The sequence below is a fragment of the Mus musculus genome, chromosome 3 (assembly GCF_000001635.26).
Source record: "Mus musculus strain C57BL/6J chromosome 3, GRCm38.p6 C57BL/6J".
NCBI lineage: Eukaryota > Metazoa > Chordata > Mammalia > Rodentia > Muridae > Mus > Mus musculus.
The window spans coordinates 45853953-45870353 of NC_000069.6; the positions used below are offsets into that span (position 1 = coordinate 45853953).

Below are 16401 nucleotides of genomic sequence, written 5' to 3' on the forward strand. Positions count from 1 at the left end.
AATCAGGTATGTTTTATCCTCTTTATGATTTTTCACATATATTTGTTGTAGTGGATCAGCTAAGCATTTGACAAGATTATTTCTCAAATAAAATTAAACAAATATCTTTTTTTTGTTGTTCAAGGATAATAAAGTATATTGGTACATGGTTAAATCTTGTAGTATGTTTAATGGAATTTTAAAACAAATAATTGTTTCTAAGTGATCTTTTAAAAAGTAATTTCATATCTAAGTTATCCCTCAAGACTTATAGACCATGGGAAGAAAGGTGAGAAATACAGCAGGTAATATTCTGGAATTCTTACACAGGTTAAATAAGGAGTCTCTCTATCATACATATATCAAATATATGTATGTGAGTATGTATATGTCTGTTTCTATGGGCATACCTATGTATTACATATATTCCTATATAATTTAAGTATTGTTTAAAAAAAAACTTTTCCTGTACTCTAATATGATATGCACCAGTGGTGCTCTGATATTTACAAATTTATGAAATCAGGGAATGATATCAACCTTCTATCCAGTTAATGACTAATTAAATTTTCTCTTAAGGTGTAGAACCTTTCTCCTGAGGAGCAGCAGATAAAATCTTTAATTCTTCAGTATTCACATTTCCCAGTGAGGCTATCTATGGCTTTTTTTCATAATAAGTGACTTACCAGCAGTATTTGCTGAAGACTTTATGTCATCTGACCTCTTTTGATTATCATTGCAAATGATATTGTCATCTTTGCCAAATATATCTACATAGTTGTCAATCATGATTTGGATAATTGACATCTGTAACAACAAGGCAAAAACAAGATCCTCTGTCATTTTACAGAGTTTACAAAATTGAAATCAATAAAAAATTGAAATATAAATGTTGAGGAAAATAGCAGTTACTACGAGCAAATATGAACTTGTGAAACGAATCCTCTGTGAAATGGAGACTCTAAGTTCTTTGCAATTAACTTAACCTGGTTAAAATTTCATACATATTGCAAAAAAAATGGAGGAACTACTAAAGCAAGGTAAGATATCAGAGCTGATATGCTGCCAAAATAACCATGTGTGGATCAAATTAATGACTTCAAAGGGTTTCTTGAATTGGTGATTATTTGCCATGATGTGAGGAGGAGGTGGAGTTTCACTGTGACAGTTTGCATGGGATGCTGGTCTTATTCCAGGCATCACAATATACGATACCATTTTTGTGACACCTTTTAAGTGTTTTAAGTGGCTTGGTTTCCTGGAGGAAGTATGCCATTGGTTAGAATTTATGTTTACTGAAGCCAGGTGTCATTTGCAGTGTACTCTCTGTGCTTCATGTTTGTTGCCTAAGATGAGAGCCATGCTCCTCTTCCTGCAGCCATGCTCCTCTGTCATGACTTTGAAGGACTGTAATCTCTCTACAGCTCTAAGTCCCAAATAAACATTTATTTCTATGAGTTACCTTAGTCCTGGTGTTTTATTAAAGCAATAGAAAAATGACTAAGAGAAGAAGTTGGTGAGAAGAGAAATAGTTGTTGAGAAAATGCTTCCACCAGACTGACCTGTTGTGTAGGGAAGTCTATTGGATACTGTCTTGATTAACAATGGAATTTGTATGCTCCAGATCTCTATGATGGTCACACTTTTGAGCTATTTTTCAGACAAAGAAAGATGAGGTAATGTCCAGGAGGCAGCACTCCTATTCAGGTTCTGCTTCAGTTCTTGCCTCCAGGTTCCAGGTTCCTGCCCTGCTTCAGTTTGGGCCTTGACATTTCTCAGCAGTTAACTGGTAACTAGAAATATATCATGAAGTGTAACCTTTCCTCCATAAGTGGCTTTTCATCAATATTTCATTTTAACAATAGTAGCAAATCAAGACAGTTTCTAAATTGAACAAGCTATTCCATGACCTATGCTACTCCATTGTGAGAAACACCACCAAGACTTCCATCCTGTGAACCTTATTTATGGAAACTACTCGTTAAAATATACCATTGTTTTCTTTTCTCTTTTGTTGCTGTCTTTTTTTTTTTTGTCGGTATTTTCTCCTTTCCAAAATGTATGTTCTTTGTTGTTTCTCTGTAAATTTCTCATCATGTAACCCAGTAATATTCATTTTCCAGTTCTTCCATATAGACCCTCCCCTCTGGTAACTTCCAACCAAGATTTAAAAATAAATTAAAAATTGAGAAAAGTTTTAAATTAAAATTAAATAGAGGGTGGAGAAGGTTGTGAGGATGGGACTTAGAGGAGGGTAAAGCTATCAGGATATAAAGTAAATAATTAAAGTAATGAAAAATATTAACGCATATGCCCTTACAGTACAATTAAGAGCTACAGAAAACCTGAGGTACATAAGACTGTCCCTGAAATTATGCAAATATAACCTATTCCATTTTCTATAAGTAAGAGTTAACGCTAAAATAACAGAAAGTATATTATATAACATACACTACATTTTAACATTATTCATTATATAACATATTTAAATTATATATGTATATATATATACAATATATACATGTATATATAAAATTATATGTATAATTTTATACAATGTGATATTACCAGCAATGCAGTTGGGGTGATATTTCATAATTATAATAGTTTCACCACTATGAAGCATAACCATTATATGCTCCAAAATATGGATATAATGGAAAACAAACAAACAAAACACAGGGTAATCAGGATTTTTTTCAACTGCACTGTAGTCTTCCTGGAATAACATTATACACACAACATATTATAGGCTAAAACATCAATATCTAAAATCAATATTTGAAAGGAAGCAAAGGAAAAGAAAAGAATGAAAGAACAAAAAAATTATTCCCTTACTTGAAACTACATAAACAATCTCCCTTCCCAATCCTTCCAGAACTAAATCAATGCATCTCCCACTCCAGTGGAATGCAGTCCTACAGTGTCCTTTAACAGCAGTAAAATTCAGAGGTGTTCCCAATTCCTGGATCACCATGAGGACTTTGTTCCCAAAGGGAAAAATCAGATCCCCTTATCTTTTTTGAGTGGTCACTCCCAAATAACGAGTTACTACAAGTTGGGTCCCACAACACATGTGGGGAAATGCGGACAGATAAGATGTAGGAGTCTAGGTGATTCCTGGTAGAGGTTTTAATTTTTAAAACCACTCAGACCAGCTCCTTGAGCAGCAGGTAGTTTGCTTGTGGCATCTTGAGTAGGATGCTAAACATAGAAAAAGAAGAATTTGACTGTTGATTGTCTTATATGTAATGTAACTTACAAAACTCTGAATATAAAGAAAGGTGGGGTAAATGTTTTGTAGACCAGCACAGAGATAATCAGAATTCAAAAGAAGTAAGAATATATAGCTAAAGTACTGCATAAAATATTTTCTGCAAATCAATTCTCCTTATAAAATTATGGGAAATTAAAAAAAAATTACATATGGATTTCGGTGTACTACACAACATAATTGCTACACACAGAATCCAGAGCGAGGTGTCAGGTTCCCTGGAAATAAAATGAATGAAGAATGTTGCAAGTCATGTGTGTTTTGTGTATAGAAACATATTACTGTTAAACAGTGAACCAGGTTTCCAGTCACCAAGGGGACATATTTAGTATCTAATGTAGTATGAATCCATGTAACAATCTTGTGACACTCTGGAACGCAAGGACCCGAAAGCACACTAGTGTCCCTGTGCAATGTAGTTATGAAAGCTTCTGCTATAGGTAAGGCAGAGTTGCAGGAATCCTGGGTAGAAATGCGAGCTCAAAGTTCCAGTTACTTAAGAGATCATTCTATGGAGTATAGTACAGGAAAATGACTCGAAGAAGTCAAAACTATACCTGACCCAGAATTCTCTAGGTAGTTATTGTTGAGAAAGACAAACTTAGTAATATCCTTATGTTCTAATCACTGGCATATATTTAACATGTGCAATATTTACAATACCATTAGGATGTAATTAACCCAGAGGTATTATACATACATAATATTTTAATTTGTCTCACACAGGAACTCAAGCCAGTACTCTAGGCTGACCGGCACCAACTGAGTAGCATAGACTGTCTTCCAAACCATGATAGTTATAATGTAGAGGATTCTGAAGTGGTGGGATTACACACGTTACAACCCTTTTGCAGTTTATAATGTGACTATTCATGTCTGAGAAAATCTCTTGGCATGGGAGATCATTCCAGTTTTTAATCCTGTAATTACAAAGCTATGGACCTTGAGCTGGGTGGTGGTGGCTCACGCCTTTAATCTCAGCTCTTGGGAGGCAGAGGCAGGCAGATTTTTGAGTTGAGGCCAGCCTGGTCTACAGAGTTCCAGGACAGCCAGGGCTACACAGAGAAACCCTGTCTTGAAAAACCAACTAACCAAACTAACAAACAAACACCAACCAACTAACCAACCAAAACCAAAAAACCAAAAATAAATAAATAAGTAAATAAATAAAGAAAGAAAGAAAGAAAGAAAAAAAGAAAGAAAGAGAGAAAGAAAGCCAGAAAATCAAACCTCTGTACCTTCAAATCAATGCTTTTACCTTTGTGCAGTTCCCCAAGTGTTTACTCTATCATCACCTTTGCATAGCACAAAATTTTCCAATCAGAAATTCTTCATCAAGGACACTAAGTCAATTTTCATATAAATCTAAAGAAAACAAGCTTCCATCTATACTTCTAATACAATCCGTTTTAATGAAAAAAAAAAACACACACACAAACACACACAAGAAAATTAATGGTCAAAGTACATTGTAGAAAGTAGTTGAGAAACATTTTTGTTTAAAAATGGCAGTTTAGACCAGTGATTCTCAACTTGTGTGTCACAATCATTTTGGCTTTCACATGTCATATATTCTGCATATCAGATATTCCATACATTACATATTATAATTCATAATAGTAGCAAAATTTCATTCATGAAATAACAAAATATGTCCTGGTTTGGTGTGGCCACAGCATGATGAGCTACATTAGTTTCATAGGACTAGGAAAGCTAAGAACTACTGGTTGATACTCTACTTCCTTAGTAGATTCCCAATATGTCCCAGAATCTTGGCTCAGAAGTGAAAACTATAGGCAGGAACTCATGTGTTCTTCATAAGTCTAGAATCAAAGTAGCAGAATTCTGGCTGCAGTATTAATGAAATAGCCCTACTGTCAGTTTTAATTGCCTTTCCTGGCTTCCAGTCCACACTACTACTACCTTCACACTGCTTCACAGCATGAAGCTCTGTCTGTCTCAAAAGAGGCCAGATTCTATGGGGGACATCCTGATAGGAGCCCATCATAAGTGCTCTCTGAGAGGCTTCACCCTGCACCTGACTACAACAGATAGAGTCCCACAGTCAAATATTGGATGGAGCTCAGGGCCTCTTATTTCAATAAGAGTTGGGGAAAGGATTCAGGGCCCTGAAGGAGATAGGGACAACACAGGAAGACCAACAAGGTCAACTAATCTGGACCATTGGGAGCTACCAAGGACTGACTACCAACCAAAAAGCATATAAGCTGCATTATGCACTATTTGTAGGAAATATGCAGCTCAGTCTAAATGTGGGTGCCACAACATGTGGAGTGGGCTATCCCTAAAGCTCTTGACCATCTGTGGAAACCCTTCACCAACTGGCCTCAGAATGAAATGATATGTTATGCGCTAAGCTGAAGAGAGTTGATGTGCCAGGGTGTGAGCACAACCCAGGGAACCCTAACCTGCTCAGAGGAGAAGGCAAGAGACTCTGTGAAGGGTAAAGAGGTTGAGGGCAGCATCCAAGATGTAAAATGACTAAATAAATAAATAAATAAATAAACAAACAAACAAATAAATAAATAAATGGATAATAAAAATAATAACAGTAAAAAAAAAACAGTAACTATAAAAAAACAACAAAACAAAGAAATAAAAACCCAAGTGTTCTTCCTGAAAATAAGCAACCGTCAAAAAATGGCAGGGCCAGTCCAGGGGAATGTTAGTGCCAGGAAACTGGAGTGGGTAGATTGGAGAGCAGAGCAGGGAGAAGGCATAGGGGACTTTCAGGATAGCATTTGAAATGGAAATGAAGAACATATCTAATAAAAATAAAGAAATAAAAATAAAAAACGGCAGGGCCAGAAAATATCTCATTCTGATTGTATAATTTTGTGAATTGGTACTTTCAGTTCACAGGGAGTTAAGTTACAATATACTTATACATGTCTGTGTACAGGACCACCTGAAATAGTGATGAATGTTCATACTTGAGCACCCTGTTTTACATGTGAGAAGGTCTCACAGTTTCACATCCATTCCTTAAAATGTGTAAATTTCAAGTATTTAAACTAATTGTAGGCAGCAGCTTTTTTGAAGGACAGAAAAGTGTCTTTGTTCATGAAATACCACAATTAACTTTCATGTTGTACCAAGGACAACAAATCAGGAGAATGGAATATCCCCAGAGTTTCATCTATTTTTAAAATGCTCTCACTACACATGTCCACCTTCAGTTACTGATCTTCTCTTTATTCTCTATTATGTAGTCCCAGGTTTCTGGCAATGAGAGACAGACACACTTGGCAAACAGGAGGGCCAAGGAGGGAGCATTCAGTACCTTTGTCTATTGTTATATAACATGCCTACTCTCAGAGCCTTATCTTTTCTCTTGATGTCTGGGGTCATAGTTCCACACTTTACTGAAAGACAAACTCAGATCATGGCTCAAATAAAAGTAAAACAATGATATTTGTTCTAGAGTTACTGCTGCTCCCTGGTAAGTTAAGGACAGTAGACTATTTAGAAGTAGGTTAGGCTAAATCATTATTTGACGTGAGGTTAGGATGGCAATATCTGGCAAAAGTTAAAGTGCTGCTCTATTTTTTTGGACAGAAGGAAAAGAAGTTCATGTTTGTACTGGACAGACAGCAACATCTAACTCTCTCATAACTTATTTTACGTTATGTGGTGGACTAGCTATTTTGAACTGTTGTTATTTATGAGAAACTTTTTTTCCCCTATTCTTCTGAGACTTTTTGTTTGTTTGTTTGTTTTTGTTTTGTTTTGTTTTTTGAGACAGGGTTTCTCTGTATAGCGTGGCTGTCCTGGAACTCATTTTGTAGACAAGGCTGACCTCGAACTCAGAAATCTTCCTGTCTCTGCCTCCCAAGTGCTGGGATTAAAGGCATGTGCCACCACACCCGGCCTACTTCTGAGAATTTTATTTCCTACATCTGTGACTTCTTATTTTCCACTATCTATATCTAAAGATGCTGTCTCATGTAAGAACCCAAGCAAATTTCAATTATTCTTCCATGGTTTCATTCTGTAAAAAAGATGACCATACACAGATTTACTCCGTATTTTCTCTCTTCAATATATTACATGATTAGAGTTATTGATAACAGAAAATTCTGCTCTAAAATACCCAAGGAATGGACAGTAATTCTTACATGTCTAAACTTGTTCACATGCAGCACAAATCCTGGCACACTCATAGGGATAAAATAGATGCTGTACAGTAAATGAGTGTGTACTGGCTAGTTTTGTGTCAACTTGACACAGCTGGAGTTATCACAGAGAAAGGAACTTCATTTGAGGAAATGCCTCCATGAGATCCAACTGAAAGGCATTTACTCAGTTAGTGATCAAGGGGGAAAGGCCCCTTGTGGGTGGGACCATCTCTGGGCTGGTAGTCTTGGTTCTATAAGAGAGCAGGCTTAGCAAGCCAGAGGAGGCAAGCCAGTAAAGAACATCTCTCCATGGCCTCTGCATCGGCTCCTGCTTTCTGACCTGCTTGAGTTCCAGTCCTGACTTCCTTGGTGATGAACAGCAGTATGGAAGTGTAAGCCGAATAAACCCTTTCCTCCCCAACTTGCTTCTTGGTCATGATGTTTGTGCAGGAATAGAAACCCTGACTAAGACAAATTGGTACCAGTGGAGTGGGGTATTCCTGTGACAAACTGACCATGTTTTGGGGAGGACTGTGGAAGGACTTTGGAACTTTGGGCTTGAAGATCCATCCGTTGTTAAGAGCTCTGTCAGATGTTGTGTAGGAGCTTGGAAGATAATGTTGAGAACACTGCAGAAGATGGAGCTCTGGTGTGTGAAATTTCAGAGGGAAAATTAAAGACTCTTTTCAGGGCCATTCCTGTTTTGATTGTGAAGATTCTGTAGTTCTGGTTAGCTGGGGCTGAAGAATCAGCTGTGATTAACAAGATACCAGAACTACTAAAGCAAAAACTTTGCATTACTGGGACTATTGATGCTGGTTAGCTGGAGCTAAGAAATTAGCGGTGATTAAGAAGAGACCAGCATCATTGAGGTGACATCTTCTGGGAAGTGTTTTCTGAGAGCACAGTGGCTGTGTTCCAGATATAGCCAAAGTTGTACCTTGTGCTGTGGCTGGACTTGGTAATGTGTAAGGGTCATTCAGGTGGTACTGGTTTTGAAGGCATGAAGGAGTTGAGCAGAGCAGCTGAGGCTTGGCACTATGAGAGGCCATGGAAGGCCATTGGTGAAAGTCCAGCCTCAGTTGCAATTGATGGCCCAGGACTGAAGGGGTCATGCAGTGTTTTGGAGATGCCAGTACCATGAGATGACCACCAAGAGCAGCAGCAGCAGCAGTGGAGTACAGGCATCTGGAGCCTAGAGGATGACACGTGTGCTACAAAGGGCATGGCTGGAGAAGTGACCCAAGCCCTTGGAGGAGCCCAGAAGATCGTAAGTTGGATCCCAGACATTGGACGGTTGGCGATTGACTTTTGCTTTTGATTGTGGCTGTGCCCTGATATTTTCCCTCTTGAAGGAAGAAACTGTTTTAGTGGAGCCCACAGTTAAGAGACTTTTAATTGTAAAAAGACTTTGGATTTTAAAAGAGATGGATATTTTAAAGAAATTGAAATTTTAAGAATATGTAAAGACTGTGGGACTTCTAAAGTTATTTAGATCTTGGGGATGAATAAGAATGTAAGGGCTGAGGCTTACTAGTGATGTGTTTGTGTGTCAAGTTGACAAGGGGTCAATTGTACTGGCTAGTTTTGTGTCAACTTGACACAGCTGGAGTTATCACAGAGAAAGGAACTTCATTTGAGGAAATGCCTCCATGAGATCCAACTGAAAGGCATTTACTCAGTTAGTGATCAAGGGGGAAAGGCCCCTTGTGGGTGGGACCATCTCTGGGCTGGTAGTCTTGGTTCTATAAGAGAGCAGGCTTAGCAAGCCAGAGGAGGCAAGCCAGTAAAGAACATCTCTCCATGGCCTCTGCATCGGCTCCTGCTTTCTGACCTGCTTGAGTTCCAGTCCTGACTTCCTTGGTGATGAACAGCAGTATGGAAGTGTAAGCCGAATAAACCCTTTCCTCCCCAACTTGCTTCTTGGTCATGATGTTTGTGCAGGAATAGAAACCCTGACTAAGACAGAGTGTTTCCAGTGGAAATCTCATAGCATATTTAAAATAGACTAAGCCATATTAGGTGGCAAATTTACATAGTCCAGTAGTATAAAAAGATCAATATATAGAAAAGAACAAGTGTATATCTAATTAATTGATAACATCAAATAAAATTCTATTAATATTTTTAATTATAAGATTGAGTAATCTCAGAGGCAATGATATTAACGGAGACTCTAGAGTACTATGGAGTCAAAACACAGCTGAAATAATTGATACCTGGAGAATCCGCGGGTCACTTCCAACGATCCATTTTGTCAAACAAGCTGATGAATTTGGGTTTTTGCTGAAATCGGTGCAAAACATGGGGATGCTATTTCTTTTCTCTTTCTTTCATTTTTCTTTAAATTAGAAGACTCAAACCTCAGTTGGATTCATTTCTATTTTAAAAGTATCTTACTATTCTGAATAGTTTATCTATATATTCATCAGTTTGATGAAATAATTTAATTAGAACAAAGGTTCACAGAAATTATGTGAAATAAGACAGCTGTAGAAACCCAAAATGAAACTCACAAATACTGGAGCAGGTAGCATTCTGTCCAAGCAAACAACGGGTGGAAATTTAGAAAATAGTTGGGTTTTTTTATTGGTACTGGTGGAGTTTGAGAAGGTGCTTGGTGAGTTGTATATATATCGCCTTCTTGTTTCTCTGTATCTACTAAAGAATGAAAATCATTATTTGTTGTAAATGAATCCATTTAGCCCTTGCATGCCCTTCACACTTTATATCATGAATGCCTTATGCATCACCAAAAATATCACCACAAATACATAGAAAATAACTAATCAGTATCACAACATTTATAATAATGACATTGCTTTATAAGGCATTGGATATCTAGCTGTGTATGACCCATACTTCTGGTATACAAAGTAAATTCTGTGTTTGCCTTGAAGGCTATGCATATAGGTATTAGAGTCAAGCAATAAAATAGCACCATGATTTAAGTACACCTGTGTGGCTTTTTGTCTGAACAACCATAGGCAACTGTTAACATCAGTGTCTGCACCTCACAACAAAACTTGCATGACTAAACTTCTTTTAAAATCTTTGATTCCCCCAACCCCAAACTGAGAACTCAAATCTGAGATCATAGTGTCTATGTGTGCCATATAGGAATATTATTCTCTGTTATAAGAGTTATATGAGACTATAAGTCTTTCTAAGGCTATTATTAGAATTATAAAGGCATGTTGGCATGTGTCTTTATACCCAGATCTTAGAATCTGAGCCAAGAGTATCTCTGTGAGTTTGAGGGCAGCCTGATGCACAAAGGAAGTTTAAGGACAGCCAGAGCTTTTACATAGCGAAAACCCAATTTGGTATTGAATTACTGTTTTATGTACTATATACATGCAAATTAATACTCAATATATCAAAGTAAGTGACATATCCTTAGTTAATTACTTAATATCATTTCTGAGATTTACCTCTTACATAAGTTCAGGACCAGTGGAAAGAGATACCAAATTTTGGAGGCAATTTCTTACAATGGGGAATTATCTATGACCCACAGGTGAAGTTTCCCTTCACATCGTTTAGTAATTTCTTCATTGCTGTTTGTCATAATTCATAGTTTCAGTGATAAATGACTCAATATTTAAGTTATGGTAGTAGAACATCTATACACACCTGTGATGACCTCATAGAGAAGAGGAGCAGCTGGATTTATCAGCAGTGCATAGTGGCCAAGGGTGCATGTCCTTCCACTGGGGCAGCTGCTGAGTCCATGTTCTGTTTCTTTTATGTTCCTGGTGTTAGATGGATTCTGGGAACATGAGGTCTTTGCTCCTTGTGGATGAAATGGTGATGTTTCATAACAAACTGAAACCATGTCTCTTCCAAAATTTCTTGGACAGTTTTCAATCATAAATGTTACCAAGGAAATCTGTGACAAAATGGGACAAACACAGAGGGTCTCTGTCATTTTCCATGGTTGAAAATCACATTTTACTTATGAGTCTTGGTGGCTTAAAATATGTAGTTCAAATTTCTGAGGAAGGGTTAGTTGTAATAAAATATAGGAGTAGGATTTTTTTTTTTTTTTTTTTTTTAGAAATTTAAGAGGTTATTGAGAGATCAGATGTTCAAGTGCGATCATCACAGTGCAATACTATATAAGAGGAATCATTTGCAGTTTTCACCTTGTGATTGCCAGTATGTGACACATAGTGTCCACGTGAGTAATTTTGGTTGTCTTTGATGTATTCTTGCCTGTGCACATTTGTAGGATGCTTATAGAAAGGCTCAACTAAGGAGGGAAGATGATGTCTGAATGTGGGCACAGTCCTCCTGAAATTTCCCATGGACTGACTTAAAAGCAAGAGATAGGCAAACTCATCTGAACAGTAACATTCTGACAGCTCAGTGCAGATAATGGTAATGCTTGATCCTCAGGTTTATTGTGTTGGGAGGTATTTGAAATAATGCCTATTTGGAGGAAACTAGATCTCCAATGGCAGGTTCTTTGGAACCCTATTTTTCCTTCTGATATTTGATCCTATACAATACGAGGAATATTCTTTCTCAGTTAGGCTGCCCTACAATATATTCCTTTCAGGGCAGTTGGTCAGTTCATAATTAATCAGAAACTCAAATACTGGGAATCAAAATAATCATTTGATCCCAATACTGTAGAAGTTTCAATATTTTACTGTAGTATTTGAAAGGCAGCTCCAATACAAAAGTGTACCCTATAATTTCTCTAAACCAGTCATAACCAACATCATGATAGCAAGGGTATATTTAATCACACTAATCAGGAGTTATAATGACCATATCTGATAAAAAAAAACAATTAAAATTACATTGCCTTTGTTTTGTTGAGGAAACCATTGTGAAAACAAGTAGAATTTCACACATTCTACACTGATTACATCAGAATTCAGTCTTGATTGATGAACCCATTATCAAGGATTTTTTTTATCATTTCACAACATTTTTATATCTAAGGATAATTATTCTAAATCACAACTGACAAGAGACTGAGTCATTGAGCTCAAATACTCATTTATATTTTACTTAGGTAAAATGCACCAATGATTTTCCTCTCCAGAAGAGCCTCATTGGAAAGTGTACTTTTTTTTTTTTTTTTTTTTTTTTTTACAAAATTAAACTAAACCAAAACCAAAACCATCCTGATCAACAACAAAATAACCCAGAATCTCAGGATAATCCTATATTCCTGTCTCTGTGAAAATGCTTCTCAAAGGCTTAAGGTTCATGTCTAAATTTCTTTTCAGCAATATCATTTTACAGTATTTTATTGTGGTATCTAGGAAGGCATAAGATATATGGCGCTACCCCAACAGATAGACTGTAAGATGGCATTTGATTAACAGAAGAATTTCTTGCAATTTTATATAATATTTTAAAAAGTTGCCTCAGAAGAACAGCATTAGGTCCTGGGAGTTTTTCTGTAAGAATGAACAAAGAGACAGTTATTTTAAAACAAGTTTACTCAATTTGAAAATATGATGAAGACAGAGTAATTATATGCTATGTGTGGACCTTCATGAATATAATGGAAGTAAGAGTGTATGCTCCAAATATTTCTTGAAATGTGTCCCCAGATTCGGGAGAGAATGACAGGTTTAACTGGAGTACCAAGCTGATAATCATAAGCATGGTCCGCTGTGACTCCCCAAGTCACACTTCTGTTTAAAAATGCCTTACATGTTTGTGAACAATTGCAACCTTTTTCTGTCAGTCAGTATTTTTACTGAATACTTCTGTGATATATAGTCTCTAATGTGTGTAAGCAAACATTACTTCTATTTTGTTGATGCAATTTGCCAACCATTACCTCTGCACTGCTGCTAATTTCTCTTTGTCATTAACCTTTGCAGGTACAGCAAGCCACTGGTTGTATAATTGAGAAGTCAGCAGACTTCCTTCAATAGTTTGAAGAAATTCCTTATATATAGTGAGAAATATTTTGCAGAAAAATAAATTATGGAGATTACTCAAAACATAGTCAACTATAAATTTAGTTTAGTTCCAACCTTCTTCCCAGCTCCCAAACTTTCTCCAAAGTAGAATGTTGACTGATATGTAAGCCCAGTAAGTTTTTTCCATCAAAACCGGAAACCTAAGGGCAGATTTTCAGATGTGCTTGAATTGCAGAAAAATCTCTTCTTATATCAATGTGCCTCTATTAGACAGCTGAGCAAACTAGTACACCTAAGAGATCAATACCTCAGATCAAATACCATTTTTAAATGATAGAAATATTCAATTATGATACGTACAACAAAGGCAACCATACTAAATTATTATCTATTGTATATAAGTTGTATTTATTTATATACAATAAATCATATAAATTATTGGAAGCATGGGATCACATGAGGTCATGGCTCTTCAAGAAGGTCCTATCAGCATTCCACTAAACAAGCATGATTCCAAATTTTGTCGTATATATTTAAGGTAATATTTACAGATAATGTAGCCCTTACCCATACATCAAAGAAGCTTCTCTCGGCAGTGGATAGAGACTACCACAGACAACTACAGCTATTTAAAGTATAGAAAACAAAACATCTGGTGGCTCCAAGCCCCACTGCATACATATTACAAACTAACTCCTGAACCTTGGGTTCCAAACATTGGTTAAAAGCGTGAGAAAGATTGTACATCAGAGAATCAGGAAAAGTGCTTTGAGACTGGGTGTCCTAGAAATGTGGCAGAGGCTTCACTTTTGATAGTCCAAGAATATAATATGCTTGTCAAAACAATTTCTGAACAAAGCATCATCCACGTTAGTAACACTAAGTGGGAATCAGTAAATCTTGTGAAGACAAACTTCTAGATTAAATACATGCACATAAATACTACAAAGAGTGAGAAAATTAGTGTTTCTCTAAGGGAACCCCCTAATTTGTAAGCTAATCACAGTTGGTTAGCTCAGAAATAGTCCATATACTACCAAAGATAATGGACTCCTTAGGTTGTTTGAACATATTTAAGAACTCACTTTTATCTATATAGTAATAACAGTAATTGAAAACGGTCCATGTGTCTTAGCAGAAGAGAAGACGGGGATTGAAGGGAAACAAAGGGAATGGAAGGAGTGAAATGATGTAGTTGAATTTTAATTTTAATAATAAAATAAAAATATAATTTTTTTGCTGCTGAATGTACGGCAGTGTGATGAAGAATACTTGCTTCACAGCTATAAAGCCCTGCATTTGGGTACCAATATTTCATAAGATAGAGGCAAACAGATAGTGAGTTCCTACTTGGTACATGTGGCAAAGAAAACCGTGAAGGAGTCACATCCTCTATACTGAGGAAGAGAAACTTGTCTCTCAGAAAAAGGAGACAGAGACAGAGAATGAAGAACACTGGTAGTCAAATGCATCTGACTAGGCATGCATATCAGGTGATGCTTGTATGCATGCTTGAAGTGACCCTCTACATGGCCATAAAAAATCCAATGAAGGATACTTAGTGATATTACTGCTCATTCTGACTGGATCTTTGTTTGAGTTCCTATTCCTTATGTTGTGAATAGCCGAGGAACCTTTGAGCCTACCAGATTTCTCTATTTATCTGCTACCACTGAGGGAATGCATGATGAAGAAACTACTCATGTATACTCAGGGGAATCCTGAAGGTAGATGATGCAAGGATTTTCCCTACCTTTAAGATTCGGGCCGCTTCTTGCACCGAGTGCTTTTTTATATCTGCCTCTTCCCCAGAATCAAATTTGTCCTTTAAGGCTTTGCACGATGTTTCATTAGGAAATATCATGAATATGCCCTCTGTTGTGGGGCCTTTCTCTCTAATGAGTTATAGGATGTCCTGGAAGGAAGAAAGGGAAATTCCTATCACTCCTTATGCAGCACAGAGCACTATGTGCTCATGAGAACCAGGCCATTTTGTGCACAGGTGCAGTGCAAGGTCTGGCATTGACAAGGAGGAGCTCGAACTGGTTTTGTGCCTCAATCTTTTCTAGTACACATCCCAATGTAATGTTAACCCTAAAAGATTGGGCAACACTTATTTTTTTATCAGATTGTCCTTAGGAGAGCCAGAAATGAACCATGTGAGACCTACCCGAATTACTGTGGGCCATTTTCCCTCATGACAAATGGAACCCAGCTCTTTACCAAAGAGTTTTCCTCTATTAACTTTTGGTACAGTGCAGTTTGTCCTGGTAGGACACAGTGCAGGATGTCAAAAAAAGGTCTTTTTTCTTTTGACTTCTTTCCTTTGCATCTAAGGAGGAGATGAGACCATTAAATGGAATAGTTTAATTTACATGGCTCTTTTATAAAAACACATTTCAGTTGCATAATATCCCTGTTGTAATGGGTTAGGCAACCTATGGTGTCTATGTATTCTTCTTCTCCGTACTTTGCACTGTTATTTATCTGTGAGATGTCTCTAAGAAATGATCTAGTGTTCTCTAAGACATGATCCAGTCGGAATTCTCACAAGATGATGCTAAGTTGCACTGCATTATAAGATGACTGATATCTAATTGAGCAAGTTCCCTAAGCTACATATAGGGTTAGTTGCTTCACTAATCATATCTGTTTTCATAGCTACCCTCACTTCTATTCACATCAGTAAGTTTTCTATTGTCTTCAAATATCATAGTGAAGCTCTTCCCATTCTTAGTTTTCTTGTTGAGCTGTTAAAAGAACCATTGTTACATCTCTCTCATCAGCAGTATGTGCTTGTCATAAGAATATATACATGACTATTTTGTCAAACTCTGGACCATGGTTCCAGTAGTGGAAGTTCAAAGTTGAGATCAAAGTTTATTTTTCTCTTCTAAGACTTCTTTTAAAAAAATCAAACAATAATGATTTCTTACATATGCTACTTGAAAAAAATATTAAAAGTAAACAAAGGAGTCATATAAAAATATAAATTAAACAGTCTTTCTCAGTGTAGAACATACTGGCTATTTGTCTAAAATGAAATAGTAAGGTCTGAAATACTCAAGTATTATGACATGGACTAAGATATATGAGATTTAGTGTGTGTGTGTAT

At 36.7% G+C, this 16401-nt stretch overlaps 2 pseudogenes; both read right to left on the reverse strand.

The window, feature by feature from the left end:
• Positions 1-6625, reverse strand: part of Gm32340 — an 84707-nt pseudogene extending 78082 nt beyond the window's left edge.
• A 635-nt stretch (positions 6626-7260) lies between these two features.
• On the reverse strand, positions 7261-16000 carry Gm32416 (annotated as a pseudogene).
• Between the last annotated feature and the right edge of the window lie 401 nt (positions 16001-16401).